Below are 23,292 nucleotides of genomic sequence, written 5' to 3'. Positions count from 1 at the left end.
AGAGGTGACTTTATAAACACACTGATGTCGGCCTGTGCGCTAGTAATTGCTATGCATTTTAATTTATTTTATAATTGCTACTGCCATCAGTTAACCAAAAGCAAACTTGCACACACGTTATAAAAGAAAAATGTAAACATGATTTCTCATGTTTGGATGTACATTTAATTTATGTGTGCACAGACTTTCGAGTAACCTGCCAGTGTTGTCATATCGGCGGGAATGCTCGTTCCTAATCAAAAACATACCGGCCTGTATTTGTATCAACGTTGTAAATGCAAATTGGAGCAGACATCTAAAAAATAACTTTGCACATGTGGTGTAATATTTTATATTTGCTTGTATTATTAAACAGTCACAAGCAGTTAATAAAAGAATCACTCAGTGGGATTTATGCAGCAGTGTTGGCTGTAATATGTTACTGTAATCACATTACATTTTTTAGTGACACAATAGTGAAATGCATTGCTGTACTAAATTCAGTAATCAGATTACAATTATAATAATGCTATTACTTTGCTACAAATGTGCTTCAATTATCTGCACAGTGGAAAGACAGAAAGGAAAGAAAAACCTTTCTGCTGTGCACTACAATCAGCTGATTTCAATTAGTGTGCAGAAAGGAGGTAAATGGGGGACTTTATTTTTATTGCACAAAAGGACGAGAGTGGTAAAGCACAAACTGCATCCAGGACAGACACAACTGTACTAACCCTAACAAAACATCAACTCTTTGCAAGCATCTGCAGGATTCACCAGCTTTGTGCAGAGGCCAGAGTGAGATTAAAGCTGAATGTATGTTGACCCCCAGTCCAGCAGCCAGAGCCAAAACTTCTAGAGGTAGCAAAGGCAGTGATGATCAGTCAGGCTTGCAGAACTTCAACCTCCATTTCCATCTGTACATGTTTCTACAGCAGAATCTCTGTGAAGTCTGTTTTTGCTGTGTGGTAAGACTTGACTTAAGCGGTCAAAGAAGTGCAGGAGACTGATGCTGTCCAGTGTAGCAAGTGATTTATTCACCATTGTGTGACCCAAACAATATTTACAAAGAAACAAATAAGAAACTCAACTCCAAATGAACTCTGTTCAAATAAACATAACTGAACTTAAGTCAACAGAAATTAAGGTCAAACTGCACACAGCTACACTGACCTGAACCTTTCCTCTCATACACCTGAGTTCTTCTGCTTAAATAGTCCACTTAACCTAACAATTTCCCCACTGGACTATTCCATTCAGTAGGTAGGTAAGATAAACATAATAATATTCAAACCTCTACTACTCTTTACTGGCAACATAAACTCTATGGTGTAATCAATACATATTATCACAATAAATCTATTTATCCATAAACACTCTAAAATCAACTTTATTAAATTACAAGAATTCTTCCCCTCCTGCACTTGGTCTCTTCCTGTGACCCCAGATGAATCCAAAAGCTATAAAGCAGGAAGTAAAACTACATTTCCTCCTTTTGTTGCTAGAAGACAGGTAGGTAAGGTAAGTTCTAAGCAATACAAATTAACAGTTGAAATAAAGAACATGTTAACTTAACAAACTTGTAGCAATTGATGTAAACCAAGATGTTATATTATATAATCTGTAAAAGTGCAAAACATAAACAAACCCGGGATAGTAGATGTCTGCCTATTGCAGATTACATGTGAAATATGGTTAAATCAAACAAGAATGTTAACTAAGAATAAAGACAAGTGGTGTTCTCACCCACTTTGTCACACTCCCCCCCCCTTAAGACCGTTACTCCTCTGAGTCACGGGACAGGAAATCAGCAATGACATTCTTATGTCCGGGTCTATACTGGACCTGGAAACGAAAAGGCTGGAGAGATAAATACCATCTTGTTATCCTGGCATTAGTGTCTTTCATATTATGAATCCATTGCAAAGCACGATGATCAGTCTCAAGAACAAACTCTTTCCCAACAAGATAATATCGTAAGGTGTCTAGAGCCCATTTAATCGCCAATGCCTCCTTTTCAATGGTCGAATACCTCATTTCTCTTGGAAAAAGTTTCCGACTGATGTACTGAACAGGCAACTGCTGACCTTCCTCTCCTTGCAGTAAAACAGCTCCCAGACCCACTTCAGAAGCATCTGTTTGTACTGTAAAGGGAAGGTTAAAATCTGGACACTGCAAAACAGGTTTCTGACACAAACAGTCTTTCAAATCATGAAATGCATTCTCAGCATCTTTCGTCCACCTGACCTTTGTAGGACTAGATTTTCTTGTCATGTCAGTCAATAAAGCTGCTCTTGATGAAAAATTTGGAATTAGTCGACGGTACCAACCCACTAAACCCAAAAATGATCTCAGCCTTTTCTTTGTGTTTGGCAAGGGTGCTGCAGCAACAGCATCCACTTTTCCCACCTGAGGGCGAATGCCTCCACCCCCTATTACATAACCCAGGTACTGCACCTCGGGCTTAGCAATGTGACATTTCTTGGCGTTTATGACAAGTCCAGCATGTGTGATACGTCGAAACACATCAGCAAGATGTTTCAGATGATCTTCCCATGTACCACTGAAAACAACAATGTCATCAATGTATGCAGCTGCATATTGTTCTGCACCCCTCAACACTCGATCCACCAACCTTTGGAATGTAGCTGGCGCTCCATGCAAACCAAAGGGCATCACTGTGAATCTAAACAGTCCACTTGGCACTCTGAATGTTGTTAAGTCCTTCGATGAGTCTGTTAAGGGAACCTGCCAATAACCTTTACAGAGGTCAAGGGTAGTCAAATATTTAGCATTTCCCAAACGATCAATGAGTTCATCAACCCTCGGCATTGGATAAGGATCAAAAGCCGACACAGAATTTAACTTAGAAAAGTTTATACAAAATCTAAGCTTAGGGTCATCTTTCTTCGGTACAAGCACAACAGGGCTACACCACTCACTGTATGAAGGCTCAATGATTCCTGCAGCCAGCATCTCCTCCAGCTCACTTTTCAACTCAGGCAATAGCTTAGCTGGGATACGACAAGTGGTATCTCTAATTGGCTGTTGGTCTGGAGAATGCAAAGTGATTTTGTGTTCAATGAGGTGTGTACGACCTGGCTTTAGACTGAAGAGTTCCTTGGTCATAAGTGATTGCACCGCCTGACGTCTTTCCAAAGGCAAATGATTTAAGTCTGGAAACACAGTTTTGACAGCTGAAGAAGGGAAGTACTGCTCCTGAGGCTCTTCCTCATCCACAACTGTACATGCCCACATGGATGTTGAGTCCTGTGGCTGCTCAGTCCACTCTTTCAAAAGATTGACATGGAACACTTGATGAGTCTTTCGACGATTTGGCAAATGAAGCTCATATGTGACTGGACCTGTCTTCTTTGTGATTTCATATGGGCCCTGCCACTTTGCAAGAAGACTGCTCTCAGAAGTTGGCAACAGTAAAAGAACTTTCTGTCCCTCATGGAAGACTCTTCTTCTTGACACTTTATCATATCTTTGCTTCTGCTGCTGTTGCGCATGGGCCAGATTGTTATTAGCAAGTTCTTGTAAATGTTCCAGCTTGTCTCTCATTTTGAGGACATATGAGAGTTCACTAAACCTCTGCTCTGACATCGAACCCTCCCAAGCTTCTTTCAGAACATCCATTGGACCTCTGACAGGATGCCCATAAAGTAGCTGGAATGGTGAAAATCCAGTAGAACTTTGTGGAACCTCTCGGTAGGCAAATAACAAAAATGGGAGCCATTGATCCCAATCTGACCCCGTTTCATTCACAAACTTCCTGAGCATTGATTTTAAGGTCTTGTTAAACCGCTCTACAAGGCCATCGGTCTGTGGGTGATAGGGACTGGTCTTGACACCCTGGATCCCTAACAAACTGTACACTTCTTTAAGCATCTTGGAAGTGAAATTGGTACCCTGATCTGTGATAATTTCTTTTGGGATACCTAGTCTGGAAAACAACTGAATCAGGCAGTTAACAATCTGACGAGCCTTTATTTTCTTCAGGGGGAAGGCTTCAGGATATTTTGTGGCATAGTCACAAACTACAAGTATGTACTTATGACCTGCTTTACTCCGTTCTAGTGGGCCAACAATGTCCATGGCAATGCGTGAAAAGGGTGTATCAATGATGGGCATACTGATAAGCGGAGCTCTATCTGCTTTCCTGCCTGGAGCTGTTAACTGGCACTGTGGGCAAGCTTTACAGTATTGTACCGTATCACTGAACTGTTGGGGCCAGTAAAATCTGGGAATCATTCTAGAAAACGTTTTAGATTGTCCCAAATGTCCTGCCCAGGGAATGGAATGACTCATTTTCAAAATGGTAGATCTCAAACTCTGGGGGATCACCAACTGGTCACCAATCCTGCTACGGCGATACAACAAATCTCCCTTAACCACAAACACTTCCTGCCTTCCCTCAACTCTAGTTGACTCTGGAACACATTTAGCGAACAATGGTTTAAGTGTTAGATCCTCTTTCTGAAGCCTAGCAACCACACTAGCACTGGGGAGAGCCTCTCTCTTTAAAGGATCTAAAATATGTTCAGCTACTCTTGTTCCCTTCACCTTTTCATGTCTTCTCTGTCTCTTGCTCTTTTTTGGTTTAGAACGAGTGCTAGACTCGTCCAATGGTGCATCATCATTTGCGAAAGGCAATTCATCCCAACCTGAAGCATTAACCTGTTGCTCCTTAGCTTTTGACCTTGTGACTGCTAACAAACTTTCAACGGCTTCAGCCTGACAGGAATGCTTGGTTATTAGCTCTGTGAGTATTGGGAGATCACGGCCCAACACCACTTGATAAGGCAGAGTTTGCAGCACTCCCACTGAAAGAGTGTAACACTGGCCTTCTACTTCAATTGCAACTTCAGCAACTGGGTACGATACCTTATCACCATGAATACAGCACACATCCACTGTTGCTCCTGAAAAGATCACATCCCTAGGAAGACTGTCTTGTCTAACCAGAGTGCGATTACTTCCTGAATCTAATAGAGCTACACAGGGTTTGTCTTCAACAAATACCCCAATTGAGGGCTCATGTTGCTGGCATTCAAATTCATTTTTGTGATTCTCACTGACTTGAGTTTGTCTAGTAGAACACATGTAATTTTTACTAACAGACATCTTTGTACACTGAGCTTTAAGATGACCTATTTGACCACACAAATGACATGCTTTATTAGTTTTATTTTTTGTCTCAGATCTGGCAGGATCTGAGTTATACCAGTTCTGTCTTGTGTGCTTAACTTTCCAGTCAGTGCCACCACCTAACTTGTTTAATGGCAAGTTGGAATTTGACTTAGCTTGAAGGAAGTCTTTTGATGGTCGACGAGCTGCTAAGAAAGCTTCAGCCAATTCTGCTGCTTCCTTAGAAGTCTTTGGGTTACGTTCCTTAACCCACGTCCGAAGATCAGGATTCAGAACCTTGAGAAACTGTTCCATGATGATGGCGTCTCCGATTTGATCCTTTGTCTTTGTTTCAGGATTCATCCACTTGAAGTACAACTCCTTTAGACGGACCTGCAGCTCCCTTGGTGTTTCCTCTGCTCCAAAGGTACTAGAACGAAACCTCATTCGATAGGTGTCAACACTTATTTCATACTTCTGCAAGACAGCACACTTTACTTTTGCATAGTCCATAGTGTCATCAATATCCATGGCTACATAAGCGGAACGTGCTTTACCAGTTAGCAGTGGTGCTAGGTGAAGAGCCCACTCATCTCGTGGCCACTGGCAAGCATGTGCAATTCTTTCAAAGGTGATTAAATAATGTTCAATGTCCTCACCTTCATTGTAAGGTTGCATTTTTGGCCGCTTCCGGCCTGATTGTCTCACCAGTGTTGAAAGCTGTGCTTCACTGGGTTGATGTACTGGCTCCAAGCCAAGCCTATTTGATTCTTCTGTGCTGGGAGATGGTTCTGGAGTAGGTGCTCTCGAAGAAGCCGATGTAGATGCTTGTACTTCAAGTAATTGAGGCTCTTGATTGCCATGCTGCACCTGCTGTTGAAGCTGGGCAAACTGATGCCGGATTTGTCTCCATCTATCCTCCTGGCGCTTGTGCTCTTGCTCCAGTTTAGCATCTCGTTCAGCCTGCTGTTGCATCAGAGTTTGCAAAAGTTTGGACAATTCAGCCACATTCTCTTGTCCAGCAATATGGCCACTTATTGCCCCTTGTTGGTCACTGCCATCTTGTAAATCATCTGCTTCACATTCTGGAACAAGCCCTCTCTTTGCTCGGGTAGACATCTTCTCCACTCTTTAATTGGCCTGGAAAACCACTGCTGCTGCCACCAAATGTGGTAAGACTTGACTTAAGCGGTCAAAGAAGTGCAGGAGACTGATGCTGTCCAGTGTAGCAAGTGATTTATTCACCATTGTGTGACCCAAACAATATTTACAAAGAAACAAATAAGAAACTCAACTCCAAATGAACTCTGTTCAAATAAACATAACTGAACTTAAGTCAACAGAAATTAAGGTCAAACTGCACACAGCTACACTGACCTGAACCTTTCCTCTCATACACCTGAGTTCTTCTGCTTAAATAGTCCACTTAACCTAACAATTTCCCCACTGGACTATTCCATTCAGTAGGTAGGTAAGATAAACATAATTATATTCAAACCTCTACTACTCTTTACTGGCAACATAAACTCTATGGTGTAATCAATACATATTATCACAATAAATCTATTTATCCATAAACACTCTAAAATCAACTTTATTAAATTACAAGAATTCTTCCCCTCCTGCACTTGGTCTCTTCCTGTGACCCCAGATGAATCCAAAAGCTATAAAGCAGGAAGTAAAACTACATTTCCTCCTTTTGTTGCTAGAAGACAGGTAGGTAAGGTAAGTTCTAAGCAATACAAATTAACAGTTGAAATAAAGAACATGTTAACTTAACAAACTTGTGGCAATTGATGTAAACCAAGATGTTACATTATATAATCTGTAAAAGTGCAAAACATAAACAAACCCGGGATAGTAGATGTCTGCCTATTGCAGATTACATGTGAAATATGGTTAAATCAAACAAGAATGTTAACTAAGAATAAAGACAAGTGGTGTTCTCACCCACTTTGTCACATGCTGTTTTTCAATTTTGCTTTGTTTTGTCATCCTTCTATTTAAACTTAAACATTAAAAGAAAGATTCCTTATGTGTCCTCATTAGGGCTGGGATTTTAAGTAGTGTAAGGAATTACTTTCTACAAAGCGTAATTATGTAATGCATTACTTTTTTTTTTGCAAGTAATTCTTGACACACTTCTTTAAACAGTCCCAACACTGTTTGAAAATCCTTCCTCACCCTTATTAGACCTTATTGATAAAATCAATTATTCTGGTAGTTTGAAAAGATTCATTTGATGTTCCTTAGATGTTAGAAAACGAATCTTCACTCACTCCATGGGACACTTATTTATCTCTGAGCTTTGTACATCTAATTTTAATCAATTAATCAAGATAAATAATCAAGGTGATTTTATTTCTAATGCTTGAAGTTTTTTTTAACACCTGCCTGACAGTTATCGTAGGGTCTTTACCTTACAATAAAAAGTCTTCTTGTTGTGAATTGACGCTGTGTTAAAAGCTGAATTGATCTGAAGTTATTTAAAGTAGTTGCAGGCTCACCTGTCATGCCTGTCAGTCTTAATACTGTATAGTTGATAGTTTTACAGGACTAACTACTTCTCAAAAATGATCTTTTGGGATTATATAATAATATAAGGATGTATTTGCAGACAGCTTCCAAGCAATACCCATGCTGATGAAAAACCTGACAGTCTAAGGATATTGATTTGTTACAGCAGGCGTTGTCCCCTCTTAAATATGTCCAATCCTTCCACTAAGGACGATTCTTACCTCACCAGTGTATATTTGACCTTTGTCTCATCATCATCATCACAATTTTAATATTCAAATATAATACAATGCACTATAGTTTGGGGCAGGTTTCATAATATTAGTTGTCTAACACATAAGATCTCATACACTTCTACATAAAACGGCATTACGTGATAGTCAAAGGTTTCTAAGGGCAAATCCAGTTCAGATGAGGTGGGTCACACACATAAAATGAACAAATGAGCAAAGCAAATGATAGATACCTAAAAATATTCTTGATGTATAATGCAATATGATGATTTTATTTATTTATTTATTTACTTTTTAAGGCAATGCGAAAACCATTGTTGGGACTTGTTCTTGTTAAGGTGTTTCCTTACTTTGAGTGTTGCATCTGTTTTTCAGACCATGTTGGTCTTACAGTCCTTATGAATGATGTTGATAATTCCACCCACAAGTGAAAATATCACTTATGGCAAAAACTGAAGATGTCTGCCAAACAAACTTTGACATAGCATCGGTGTGGAAAAGTGATGCCTACGTGTCAGTATGGTTTAGGCCACAGTCACATCAGAGTAAAGATAGGACAGCAACTGCATCCAACTAGGAAAAAAATCAGCAGTTTCTCTGTGACTGCATTAAAACATTTTTTTAATATTTAGTGAATGATTACAAGTAGCTGATCAATACCCTCAACCTCTGTGCGACCACTTTTATCACAAGGTGATTGCCTGGTGGGAGGCAACCTGTCTCCAAACAATCGCAATCCCCTGAAATCACTCTCAGACAAATAAGCAAAGGATTGCAAATAACGCGTTCATAAACGAAGACAGATTGCCAACACACTGCAGTCAACTGGAGTGAATCGCAGTCTCTGACCTCTGTTTTCCCTACTGTGACTGTCCCATTAGCAGAACATGCTGGTCTTCTTTAGCGTGTAGAATGTTTGGACACTGGTTTTCATAAAGTGTGACTCACTGATTGGTCTGCTCTGGGTTATGACAATGAAGAAACGCTGTGTGAATGTGGCCAAAAAAAAACCTTTTCTGAAGGAGTTTGCTAAAGAATAAAATGTTATGTGACCTGTCAAATGCACTGTTTTGTCACATTTGTAACAGAATGCACAGTGGGAATGGAAAGGCACTCAACCTTCACAGAATGTCTGCATAAGAAAGTTGCAATCAATAAATGTGCCATGACCTTCTAGCCCTTGGAGAGTTTTTCAATCTTGGCCACAGTGATGGGCAACACACAAATATGCACACTGAACTATGCTCAGCTGACATCTATGTCCATACATGCGCAGACTGTGTTAGATTTACATTTGGGAGCCTGTAACCTTAAGAAAGGCAGTATTGTGTATGCAGTATAGAGAGCATGCTTGTGAGGTAAATGTTTTTTGTATATATTGTACATCACCGTGATTCATTCCAACACATCTCTTCACAGCTGCTGTGAGGCTGGTGGGTGTATTTGGGCTGTGATCAAGCAATCGCTTAAAAATACACAAGCTTTGTTCACATACAGGTACAGCAGTGAGTGCAGAACAATTTTAGATGATGTTTTTTGATGCATGCTCAATCAACCAGGTAAGAAAATGCCAAAAAGTTGATTCTGTTCATCTGGATGTAACGCAACATCCAGATGTTGTTTCTCTAAAGCCTCTGTGCCCTGAGGGGAATTAAATTATAAGGCTGTAAAAAGTGCGGAAACAAATAAGCATTCACCAAAGAGTCAGTTAAGATTTGGTTGTTGATTACTATAATCTGAAAACCTCGACGCAGCATCCACCTAGCAGGATTGAGAGAAGAGACAAGACATGGATTTTAATATGTTAAAGTCAGCGTATAACTGTATTAAGCATTTTTTTTAATGATAGAAATTTTTGAGGAACACAATAGCAAGTTTCTCTTATGGCAAATGCAGTTGGTTAAGATATCCATTTACATGCTGTTGCTTTGATTGTGTAAGTCCATCAAAAAATGCATAGTTTCTGCCCTTTTATGAGAGGTTACTGGCTGACACAGGATAAAATCAATCACAAACACCTCCTTATGATTGCTTTGATCACAAGCTGATTGATGGAATTGCCTGTAGTTTGCATTAAAGATGCTCACTTGTCTGCAAACACTTGCCAATTTACCCTCTGTGCTGGAGTACAACCTGAAAAAGTGTGATACCAATCCAGAAATAGGAAATGTTTGCCTTCAGCGTAAAAGTTGTGCCATACCGTTGAAGTCAAGTAGTTTACCAGTTTCCAGCCATTCATCTACCACCAGCCGAAGCAATCACAAGGAGGTTTTCAATGCACTACCTCACACCTCTTTGCAATCAGTTTCACATTACCAAGGAGCGACCTCCAGAAACCACTCTCCCATCAGTTGCTGAATATACACTTTTCCCTAGCAATGGTTTCCTGGGGTTGACTGATCGGTTTCGAGGATGGGACTAAATGGGGTTTTAGCAATGCATTTCACAGTGGATACCAGCAAGCCCTTGCATGTAAACACATGTACCTTATGACTGGTGGTCAGTGTTGGGTGAGTTACTTTAAATTAGTAACTTAGTTACATTACTAGTTACTTCTATAAAAAGTAACTCAGTTACTTCAAGTTACTCGTTACTTTCAAAGTAACTAGTTACTAGGGAAAGTAACTTTGGTTTTACTCAGAAGTCTCTTGTTAATGTGTTGCTTCCGTAACTGGATACCCAGAAAGACTGCCAGTCTTCTAGCTTGCTTACTTGCCACAAGTGCACTGTGCCACCTACCAATAGAAAGGAAAAAATAATGTGCATATTTCCACGAGAGAAATCCCACGCCTGGACCGTCGTTGATCGCCGCCATGATTCTAGCCTACGTCACAGCGTCATGTGTGCTTTTTGCATCCAAAACAAAAACTGCAGTCGTGGTGCTTTCGATTGTACTCAGAACTTGGAAATTCTGCCTTCTGAATAGGAAGATGTAGGTAACACCAGACTGCAGATGAGCTGCATACAGGGCTGGACTGGGACAAAAAATCGGGTCAGGCATTTTGACTTGAGACCGGCCCGCCATTATAGGAAAAATCACAAAGCCTTTGAATGAAAACAAACGCTGTTGTGACAGTGATGTACACTGTTCTGATGGTATATATATATCTATCTATCAATCGTTTGTTGTAAGACTCAGATAATTATTTTTTAAAAGCTAGACATTTTAAATGAGAATAAGAAAGAAAAGTATTTCTTTGTGCCCCCCTCTCCCTGTTAATGCCCTACCTGGCCCCCCTGGCAAAACTTTGCTAGACCCGCCCCTGCACAGTTACCAGCTGTCAGCTACTTAGAAAAGGATCCTGGTGTTATTTGTCTTTGAGAAACAGTTCATAACTTCAACTCATTCATGTGACCTAAAAAGTAAACCTGTTTCTCCATCACCTGTTCAGCTCTGATGATTCAGTAAGGACATCTCCTGGTTTCATCTTCATGTTTCCCTCTCACCAGATAACCAAACTGATATCATGACCAGCAGCTTTTACAGCTGTGGCTCCAGCAAACATCAGCTGATACTAGAAATTAATATTAAATAAATTCTAACAACAGCTGATCAAGCTTAAACGTGCTGCTGTTGTTTAATGCAACATCCGCTGGTTTCCTCTTTCTGGCGCAAAGTGGGCGATAAACAAACAAGAGAGAAAAGCCGATCAGCTGATCATTGATCAGTTTCATGATTGAAGTAGAAACAGGAGAGGGAGGGGAGAGAATGAGAGAAGAAAGGCAGCTGTGCAGCAAAGACACAGAATAACTCCAGCTTTGTGTCTTTTTCATTGTCCGGGACAAACTGTGTTCCTTTTCACCTCAATACGAAACGCGTAATATTTTCTCTGAATACCAGACGATTCCGTTTTTTACGGGATGGTTGGCAACTCTAATAATTAACCTTATGAACAAAATAAAGTTCAACATCAGTAACATCATAGCATCCACCCAGCTGTATAGAAACTCCATCATGCTAGCTAGTACCCAGTATGAAAAAGTCAGCATAACGAAAATAAACTACACCTAAACTTGGTTTATATCTGACCCAGATAGACTGCAGGTCATAACTTCTTACCTGAAGTTCAGTTCACCTGACACTCGGATCGGCGGCCGCCTCAGCTCTCTCTGCCTCCTGCCTCTGCCTCCACAATAATAACGTAGTTACTGTAACGCGTTACTTAATAACGCGTTAGTCCCAACACTGCTGGTGGTTGCCAGACGCTTGCTAACCAGTCCCTAGGCCTGTGTGACTGGAGCTTATGAAGGTCCACTATTGAGCCATCATCTCAAAAAATAAATGAATAACATGAACAAGTGATGTTACATGCCCCATAAATTAAACTACAACTTTTAAAAGTTGTTTTCTGTTCTAGAAAGAAAATAAAGGAAATGCCATCGATTATTATTTTAGACGTATCTGCAAAAATGGTACTTTTATGTTCTTGTCTATTTTCACCACAGCACCTTTTCTAAATCAGCTAATGATGAGAAGCAGCATAGCTGTTGACATCTGTCAAGAGTGAATCAGAGTTATAAATGAATTCTATACATTTATAAATGATTTTTTATCATGCCTACTGTAACCCCTTGCTTCTCTCCTCATCTTGTCCTAGAGAGCTTTACAATAAAGTAAATTGTATGTCGTCCATAAGCTTCTCTGTCAATCTACGGATGCCTGGCCTTGAAGTCAGTGTCCATTTGGCACTGTGTCCACACTGATGGATTTGTAAACAGTAGGACCAACATGTCCACGCGCACCTCTACACACACACATACAATTTCTCCCTTTGGCAATCGCTCAGTCTCACACCTGTGTCCAGATGATTACGGGGCCATGAGGTGCCCTCTGACTCCATCAGCACAAAGGTAATCCTGTCACTTCAGAGAAGAATCACCAGTCCCTTTTCTGCTTTCTTACTCAAACATAATTCTCCCCCATTTGGCATTTTGACATCATATCTTCAGTCCTCTCTTCAGTCACCCTACCACAGTTTTCTTTCTCTCTACCTGGCCAAAACACGGCCACAATAACTTCATTTTATTTTTCTCCCTCGCTCCAATGGACAACATTCAACCCTTACCTCTCTATTCTCTTTTTAATGTGTTTTTTGTCCTCCTCTGCCTTTCTTCTTTCTTTTTTTTTCCTATGACTTCCAAGGTCAGACAGGACAAACAATGCCACTGGTGTCTGTCTGAATGTGGCTCACTACCCACCACCACTGCTGCTGTTGCCTTGGCAACGCACTAACCATTAATTTTCAATTAAAGCAGACAAAGAGATGACAGCTCAGGGTCCATGGAAGATGTCAAGAAGCAGTATTAATATACGACAAGTGAGCATAATTGTGTGTCCATTTTCCTCAGCTCTCATCTATGCTATCAGTGAAATGTGAAAGCAGCAGATAATTTGAGGGTGTGGGAGACGCCGGCCACTGTTTTCTTTTAACCAAGACGCCTCTGATGTATCTTTCCCAGAAATATGGCGTTCATCATTACCTTTATGAATATTTTGTCAGGGATGTTATTATTTTCATTATCACTCTATCAAAAAGATACTTTTTCACTTGCGATTCAAATGCTGACACACAACACGCTCGCACACACACCCACACCTGTAGGCTGTGTGCGGTGCAAGGACACGCTACTTCCGCAAGTTGTTATTTGATTTCCATTAGAAACCATTAGTGAGACCTCCAGCTCATGCAAATGTGTGAGCTGCTCTCCATCCCTTTGTCTGGTTATGCAAAACCAAAGATGTACACACAAACGCACAGATACGGGATCACACGCAAACACTTTCTAATACATGTATGTACAGACATGCAAGGCCAAGTCAAACCACAGACTTCACACAGAGCGGGACCTTGGAAAGTATAAAAACATGCAGATATGAGGAGACTGAGTAGTGGGTCAGTGGCACCGCCCCAACATCACACACTCACAGTTAAATGTAATGATGTCTGTGTGTGTTTAGCCTCCACTGTGACCTTCCTACAGTGATGTGCCAAAGGCTTCACCTGAATAAAGGCCTGTAGAGGTTTGCCTACTGCTCGCACAAAACAACAAATGCATGGTTGTGTAACACAGTGTACAATATCTGAACAGATCACTTTGCTGACACTTGCTGATATACTGTGTGTGAGTTTGTGTGTGGTATTGTACATAAAGATTGCAGAGGAAGTTTGTCTGCTTTAGGAGGGTTGAGAAATATGCCCGGCCAGATAAGGGCCAGCATAGTGTTGGTACTTTGCAACATGAGGTTAAACAGTGTCTAATCAAAGCTTTTCTCTATTGTTTTTCATGCGTGTGCTTGGGTTTCGTTTGTCAAAGCTTACGTGTATGTGGGGAGCACCTTTTATAACTTAAAATACTTTTCGCCTCTGCACGATTGCTATTGTTTTGCTAGTGAGTACTGCAGGGTGTGAGCAAAGTTTTTCTATGTTAAAGCTTGTAAAAAAATCACCTTGTCTTTGTTTTCTTAAAAGACAAGGTGATTTTTTAAAGTGTTTTTGTGGATATTTGTAAATGTTCATGTACATTTACAAATATCCACAAATCTGCCACAGGTGGGGAGAGCATAGTTAGAGATTAAGTGAAAACATACACACAGGAGACAGGAAAGACATGAGAAAATTAATTTGGCCAGATCGCTCTTTCGCTCCCCGATCCCTGTCTTCTGCATTCACCCTCACATGTTTTTATTTTCCTCCAACAAAAATAACAGAACCCGACTGTCATCCTCAATCTGCAACAATTTTATTTCATCCCCAACGGGCTCTCCATCCCTCTGTCCCCACCCCTTTTCTCTCTGTCGAGTGTGCCCCTTAAATCACACAGTCTCTAAACTGTCCCATAAAAGATGGCAGGTTCTCCCCTGCCTCCCCTCTCCCCCCCTCCCCTCTGTCTCCACACATTACTGCTTTAATTAAGGTAATTACTTTCAGAGTAGTACTAATCGGATCCTCTTCTCTCCTGGCGTAAACGCATGCACACATACACACACAGAGTTTACTCATACACACTTTCCTCTCTTCAGCAGTGTATACACACTCTCAGCAGTGCCAGCATAGACGCAATCCTTACCTGTGTAGAGGTGGACCATTGCTGCTGCAGAATTTAAACTGCTGCTTGAATGCTTAAATGAAAAGCCAAGTAGAAATTCTGTGTAGTCTTTTTTGAGTTTGTAATTATTAATAGTTCTTCACACTGTGCGTCAGATTAATGCTGGCACAACTGGCATATGATATTCATACAATGTTATTCAGCTTGGATAAAAAAACTGAATTAGCAGTAATCACCCATGTGCTGTGAGTGATAGAGAACATTTATATTCAAAGCCTATTACCTATAACTTTTTAAAATAGTGTAAATCTTTTGAAAAGATCATGCTTGAGTAAAACACTGAATCAAAGTGTTACTCATGCTGACAAACATACTAGTGGAATAAAATGGACATCAGTGATTGTATCATTTGTAAGCAGATCTTAGCTGACAGCGACACTTTGTTAAGACATTGAACTGTGTTCATTTGTTGGGGGGGGGGGGGGGGGGGGGCAGAAATCAAATAGGAAATCCACAGTGGATTTGTTTGTTGCCTACTAGTGTCTCTCAGCTGTGAAAAAGAGTTGGATTTTAGATTTGGAACAAACAGTAATTACTAGCTTTTAATTTGGCTAACACTCTAATTTGATGGAAAAGTAATTTAATTTAATTGCATTTTATTTCTATAGCACCAAATCACAACAGCAGTTGCCTCATGGTGATTTATATTGTAAGGGAACTATCCTGCATTATAGAAAGAAACCCCAACAATCACATGGCCCCCCTATGAAGCACCTGGCAATGGTGGGAAGGAAAAACTTCCTTTTAACAGGAAGAAACCTGTGGTGGAACCAGACTCATGGAGTGAGGAGAAGGAAAAAAATCTCTTAATATGGGAGCAGCTAATTAAAAAAAACTGCTGCTGATAAATATATATAATAGATCTAATCGCATAGTTCAATGAATCCTTTGGATCCTGATCTGCCTGCATGCACATATGTTGGGTAAGTTTGGTATGAGTGACTCCTGAGTGGGAGGGCACCAGTAAAATGCCCAGCACTATGGTGGAAAGGGGAAGCAGATACCGAGTGGCAGTTGGCAGTTTAATTCAGCCTGAACTGTGGATGCACAAGTGGCCTGTCACAGGAGACTCGGGAGTCCTCTCCTTCCACCACCCCTCCCCCTTCTCCCCCACCAAAGGCACCTTCACTGATAATGAGAGAGGAATTGCAGGTATGGCTCAAACTCAGGGGGGTTTCAATTAACGCCCAGCAGATTAATAAAGAGTAATAAGGTGTATTGCATTTATGTGTGCGTGTGTGCACGTGTTCCTCGAATGTGTGTCCACGCGCGGTGAAAAGACCCCTGTCGCTCAGTGTGATAGAAAGAACAGAATAAGGGAAGAGCTGTGAAAAAACAGTGGCAGACTGCAGAGTGGAAGACTCAAAGAGCTCAATTCTGATTGGATGTTTGCCCAAGAATTTTAAATTGGTCATCTGCTTCCTGTCACCATAGTAAGATTAACTGCAGGAGCTCAATTTAACTATATGTGCATGACAATATAAACACACATGCACAGAGCAAGCTGGGATAAATGGAAGTGAAAGGTTCTGAAATGTTAAAAGAAAAGGCTTTTTTTAGGTCAATGCGGCTATAATCTTTAAGGTCTTCGTGAAGTCCCGCCCACTTTATTGCCATTTATAGCTGACATTTTCTGACATTAACTGTTTAGGAATTACAGCCATTTATATACACGGTCCCCAATTTTCAGCAGCTCAAAACTAACTGGACACTTGGCTGACAAGCAGGAGGAGAGGTTGTTTCCCTCATGATTGCATGAAAAAACAAAACATATAAAAGATCTGGAGTTCGTGCCTAATGTTAAACTTTGATATATGCGGAGCTTGAAACTTGCATCTTAACACTGGACTTCTCAATATGATATCCACAGAGGTATCAATGCAAATGAACACTTCCATCACACCTTGAATGTTTGATTTAAAATTCAGTGCTGTGCTGTACAAAGGTCAAATTACAAAATGTGTCATTGTCCAAATACTAATGGACATTTCGTGTGTATACTTTGAGTGGAAAGGTCCATCCTTTTCCAACTAAAAAAAAAAAAAATTGGCCAGATACTAATAATTCTAAGTAATAACGTATAAAAAAATCAGAAAATGCACTGATATCAATTGAGTATCATCAACATCCACGCCTGCCATGGCTGTAGTCGAACCAAGCTTAAAAATAGAGGAATATCTCTATTTCCCTTTTTTAAATAAAGCTCCCGCGCAGCGACCCAAAAGTGAACAATTAAAAAAATCCAATTAAAAAGCAATTAAAAAAGGATAATGTTAGAGCAAAGACTGGTAAAACATGAATGTCTACAAAACAACAACGCTGTTGGTGAGCTGTCAGATGGAGTTTCAGGCAGCAGGAGGAAAAAACTACACTATAAACACACACCTCACCGCAAACTGTTTTGAACACTTTGAAAGCTTGTGACATGAAGGTCTGTGGACTATTCAGAGTAAAGGCCTAAAATTTTTTTAATTTCCCTCAAACTACCGCACAGCAGAAATGATCTCAAAAGCTTGGCGTAGTGTCGCAAAATAGCCCACATGGCTTAACACAATTAGGAAACTATTCAGTTGGAATTTGGTGAACTAAGCCTTTAAATAGCTGCCTGCCTGAGAGCTAGGTTATGCTATTTTGTTTGTCTGGTGACACTCCCTATTGCATTTCCCATGGTGGTGCATAGAGTCTAAATAAACACCCACAAATAAACACACCCTGGTGCCTGTCACTAAACAATGCTTGTTTTGTTTGTTTTACAGAGTGAGCTCAACCAGTTTCACTCTGACCCGAGTCGCTGATTACTTTGGTCTCCCACTCGATTTTTCCACTTCTGCCTTTCTTTTTAAAGGACTACACCTACAGCTATATGTCCACATCAACACGATTCCCACTTTGTTTAGAAAGAAAAAAAATCTCAGGATTTTTTTTGCTTCTGTGACAAAAGTGAGCAGCACCTCACACTGACAAACTTCTATGCAGACATTGGATTTAAAGCATGCAGTAGCGTGCAAAACTGTTAGGTCCTTCTTCCTCTTTACCGTAAGAGTTCTGACCCAAGATTTAGGCTGAGCCACAAACAAAGAGTAGAAAAGCTAAAAATTCAAAGAAAGAGAGGCCAGACTATAAAACACAGAACTAATTGGGAAACAATTTGAAAGTGAAACCAATAAAGGCATGTGTGAACCACCACAGACTGTATATAAAAGATGACAAAAGCCACTGTGACATCACTATTACGTCTACCGCGAACAACAGTTTTGAAGCTTCAACGCTTGAATTTGGCTGTTTTTCTTTTCTAAAACCAGATATCATCAATCTTTTCTAAAGTAAATAAGCAATGCAGACAACAGGAACAGCAGCACTCACAAACACACACACACCTTTCATATCACAAACCTGAACATGGATCAGTTTGCAACATTTCGACAGCGATTTCATCCCGTTTCAAAATTCAGGAAATACACAGTGTTCACCGGTGCGCTGTGATTCAGGGGTGCACTCAAAAGCCTACAATTTTGTGAGTGTTTCAGCCTGTACTGTCACCCTGCCACTCTGGCTGCATCTGGTCCTTGAACATAATTTCAGCTGCCAGCTGTTGTAGAAGTCTGACAGTTTGCTTTCACCAAGAGACAAGAATGTCAAAACTATTTTTACAGGATAAATCAGCGGCTGAAAGTTAACAAAGTCTCTCCTCAGCATTTTCTGTAATCTCAGATCATGTTTGTTGTGTTTGCAACAGCAGAGTTTTTGCAGGTTTCATTCATCCATTGTTAACCTGGACTGACTGTGCTGTGTCGGTCTTGGAAACTTTTGTCTCAACCACGTAGCTTGTATTGAATATCTCAAGCTTGCAGTGTAAATATTTACTTTATTAAGGTCTGGATGTGAGGAATGCTGTTATTGGTAGATGAGAAAACATTTGTTGTATTTACTGCATGTGTCTGGGCGTGCGCATTTTTATGTGAATGTCTGTGTGTTGTGTGTAGTTCAGAGCGACTATACAAAGTGCACATGCCTGAAGATCAGAAGTACAGATAACACCTGATGTGTGGCGTGTGCGTGAGAGAGGCTTGTCTGAAAATCGTGATTTATGGTGTAGTGTGGTTTTTTGCGCTGCTTTATGCTGTGAGCGAGCGTTTAGGGGTGAAAAGGACGCTTTCAGGTACCCTGCGGCTTGTACATGTATGTGAAAACAAAGTCCTGGGCCCCTGGGATGAGCAGCTGCAAGAATGATTGAGTGACACATGGCTCCACCCTGGTGCATTTCACTCTGGCATATACAGGAAAGATATGGGGAAAAGGAATGTATCCATTAAACATCAGCAAATATCAAATAGCATTTGATCAAGAAAAGACGCAGGGAATTATGATGTAGTGAAAAGAGAACGTATAGTTAAAGTGGACCTGTGAGCCAATCCCTCAGATACAGACTGCTCTGAACTTTTGCTTTGCAGCGTTTTTATCTAAGTAGAGCACCCCCACCAATCAACTCGTGCTCACTCTGACTGAAATATTTCCACTGCTCTACTTAACAGTACGCTACACTGGCCAAAAACAACATGTTTATTCACAGCACTTCCAAAAGGATTTTTTTAGTTAACAAATTTCAGCCTGAGATGAGATTACTGATCACGATAATGCTAAAAGACAAGGCTGTTCTGCTTATAAAGAGTAATGTTGAAGAGTCGGAAGCCGCAAATAGCATTATAATAATAAAATGTCTGCATTGTATTGATTATCAGACCAAATAGCTTGTTAGTCCTGTTTCAGTGAGGATACTGAGCATAAACAATCCGGCTAAGCTATTTATTTATTTTTTGTTATTCTGTCCGTTCTCGAAACCTGTTTGATATTTGTGAAAGTTATCGGTGGTAACAGTGAGCTAAAGCTTGATTTACAGTTCTGCCAGGTCTCCATTTGAATAAATCTCAGGCTACACAGAGCGAGGACGTACGGGAATTCAACCAAAACAGAGGCTACTAAGATCAAAGAAGGGCAGACAAGAAGCACAAGTTATGACTGCAGCAAGCAGTTTTGTTTTGGTAAATGGACCGGTCCTTATGAAGTTCTTTTCTACTCTAAGGCAGAGCTGAAAGGGCTTTTACTGAGTGTTTAACTGGTTTAACTGCTTTCACTTCACCACCAAGAAGGTTTTTGTTACTATTAATTCTGTCTTCCCTGTGGCTTAGCTAAGTCAAAGGACCAAAAATAGCACAAATATGAGCAAGAGTTCGACTTTGCCCCCGCATTGTAACAGACAGTTACCATAAGTTGCATTAGACACTATTTTATTTATAGTTTTATGTACGACTAATGCAGAGCTGCTATAGGGCTATAAGTCCTCTCTCTCGCTTTCTGCTTTCTTCTTTCCTCTCACCACCAACTGATCATGGCAGATGGCTGCCCCTTCCTGTTCCTGGCTCTGCCAAAGGCTTTATCCTGTTAAAATGAAGTTTTTCCTTCCTGTTGTCGTAATTGTGTAATTGTCGGGGTCTCTTTTTAATATTGTAGAGTCTTTACCTTCCAATATAAAGCACCTTGAGGCATATAAATAAGTGCCATATAGATAAAATGGAATTGAATTGAAAATAAGGATTCTTTGGAACTGTGAGTCATGCAAAGCTATTCTACTGGACTCCCAGAATAAATATGCGGAGCTTGAAATGAACACATTAGGTCCACTTTGAGTAAGCAAGTAACAAACAGGAAGAGAGACAGAAATGATCTATAAACAGAAACTCAATGACAATTGGAACAAGCAATATTTCCAAATTTAAAAATAAACAGAAAAAAAAGATATTCTTGCTCTGGATGTTAAAAACATCTCAGATTCTACAGGATATTATCAGTAGAATATTAATATGTTAAAATTCATTACAGCACAATTAGAACAAGACTGCACAAATATGGCTTGTTTGGAAAGGTTGTGTTTAATAAAGAATATGGGAGCATGGTTTGTAAAGTTGCCTCTGAATCAATGTTCCCTCTAATTTTTCATGTGTCTGAGCGAACGCACAAACTCCCTGAGCGGTCCCTTGGACCACTGTGAGCAACAGTAGACGTGTGCACTGTGGTCACGCCAGCATTGAATCCATCCAAGTTACATGGTTTATTAAAATAATCAAATTACAGCATTTACATTTATGTTAGACTACTTTTAATTAACTGCTTTAGCCCACTTACAATGAAAATTAAAAAAAAAAAATCTTGTTCATGACCTGTGTAGTATGTTAACACTATTGGAAGTAAAAATAACTTGAACTCCAATTTTGAAAACACAACTTTCTCTTTTTTTGTTTTTTAATAAAGCTCTGACTTGTATTATGAGTATGAGTCTGTGGTCTGGGAGAGAGTCCTGTAACTCTCTGTCTGCAAAATACAGTATATAAAGAACAATGTTGGGCAATTAATTATATAGTTACTTCTTTAAAAAAGTAACTGAGTTTTGCAAACAACAAAGTTTTTTGCAGCTGTTTACCTAAAAATGCAGCCAAGGCGTTTTTTAAACAAACATTTCAAAAATCTTTACAGAACAATCAGCTGTTCTGCATCAAATCTGATGCCACACAAATTATTTGTGCCACTCCAAAAAATAATTTCTGTCCACTATGAGATAAAGGAGAACAACAGCCTGATACCTGCAGGCCTGACAACAGGAGATGTATCACTCCTGTAACACCTGTAACATTCAGCAGTCGCCTCATTGTTCTGACACACACAACAAAACTATTGACTACACTACACACTAACTACACAAGATTTGCGCTAAACGTCTCAAATCTCTCACATCTCAAAACCGCCGTCACTCCTAAAACTTCCTCCCGTTTCTTAACAACTAAATGCCATGTTTTGATTGGTCGACATGGTACATTTTTCGACCAATGGGAAAGGGTGGGGGGTGTTTTGGTTTCATCACAGGCGGAGAGCGCTTTCGAGCGTTTTCCTTATAAAACGCCATTTTTACCGTTTCTTCCCGCAGTAAATATAAACAACGATAGTATTCAGGAAGAAAACCAAACACTGCATTTATTTTTATCACAACTCTTTGTGTTAAAAAGAATTGTGTTCTCTATCAACACAATTTAAAAACTGGTATAAAGTCCACACTTTTCCCGTCAATTGTTCCGTCTGTCCTGCTCACATCTCCAATGGTTGTACAGGTTGTCATTAACGTGACTTCAATCCACATCAGCCCACAAGATCAGCCACGCCAGTTTGCTAGCTAAAACACCAGTGTCGGCACATAAGGACGCTGTCATAGCCTGTCAACGACGTTGATTAGCTGGATACGTGAATGTGAATCGCGTGATTGGCTGGACTATGGGATAAGGTGTCATCGTTCTAATCCTATACTGGAGCAGCCAGTCACTTACTGACTGACTAACACTGCAAAACAGAATTCTTGTTAACGTATTTACTTTAATTTCAATTCAGGTTAGATTTTTTTTTTTTGTGCGCAGTGCAGACTTTTTCTGCGCAGAGACCGTGCCAGCAGTGCGCAATTGCGCACGCGCGCAGCTTAGAGGGAACATTGCTCTGAATCAACCACAAGTCTTCTAGAACAATGTCATTTGTAGAGACAGGAATAAAGTGGACATGACTGGCCATAATGCATAGTACTATAGTACAAATTGCCCTCGTTGATCATGAACTCCTCTCAGTACCCAAGTATTCTAGAGACAAATGTGAGTCTGTGTGTCTGATAGCTAAAGCTTGATCAAACCTGGGCAAACGGACTAGAACTACAACAGGATGGCTGAAAAACAAAAGAATTGACAGCCAGGTTAAACTTCCCAGATCTCAACCTGACTGAACCCGATTGCTGTGGTGAGAACTTTAAAGAGCTGTGTGTAAACTTTTTCCCACAAACTTTAATGAACTAAATGCTGTAAAGAGGAGTAGGCCAAAATTCCTCCATGATGACTGCTAAAGTCATACAGAAAATTACTATCTCAAGTTACTGCTGCTAAAGGTGGCTCTAAAGCTATTGAATGATGGGATGTGCTTACTTTATGCCCACAGGTTAAAGAAACTCCAGCAGCTGTCTATAGTATTGAGTGTCCACTAGAATAGAAATAAAAGCGTTCTAACATCTCACCTGCTTGTTTTTATTAAGGTATGTACACGTATGTACATGTACACTATTTTTATTAATAGAGGTTTCACTACTGAGGTTAACAATGATATATAAGTCACTTAGATCACTTCTAAATGTTAATGTTTGGTTCATTTCAGTGTTTTATTTGTTCCTGAGTAAACCGGTTTGGCTGTGATTAAAGTTAAGCTCATAACATGTTACTCACAGTAAAATTAGGAGGGGACGGCA

This window comes from Pelmatolapia mariae, linkage group LG5 (genome assembly GCF_036321145.2).
Source record: "Pelmatolapia mariae isolate MD_Pm_ZW linkage group LG5, Pm_UMD_F_2, whole genome shotgun sequence".
Classification (NCBI taxonomy): domain Eukaryota; kingdom Metazoa; phylum Chordata; class Actinopteri; order Cichliformes; family Cichlidae; genus Pelmatolapia; species Pelmatolapia mariae.
Note: the sequence above shows the minus strand (reverse complement) of the source record.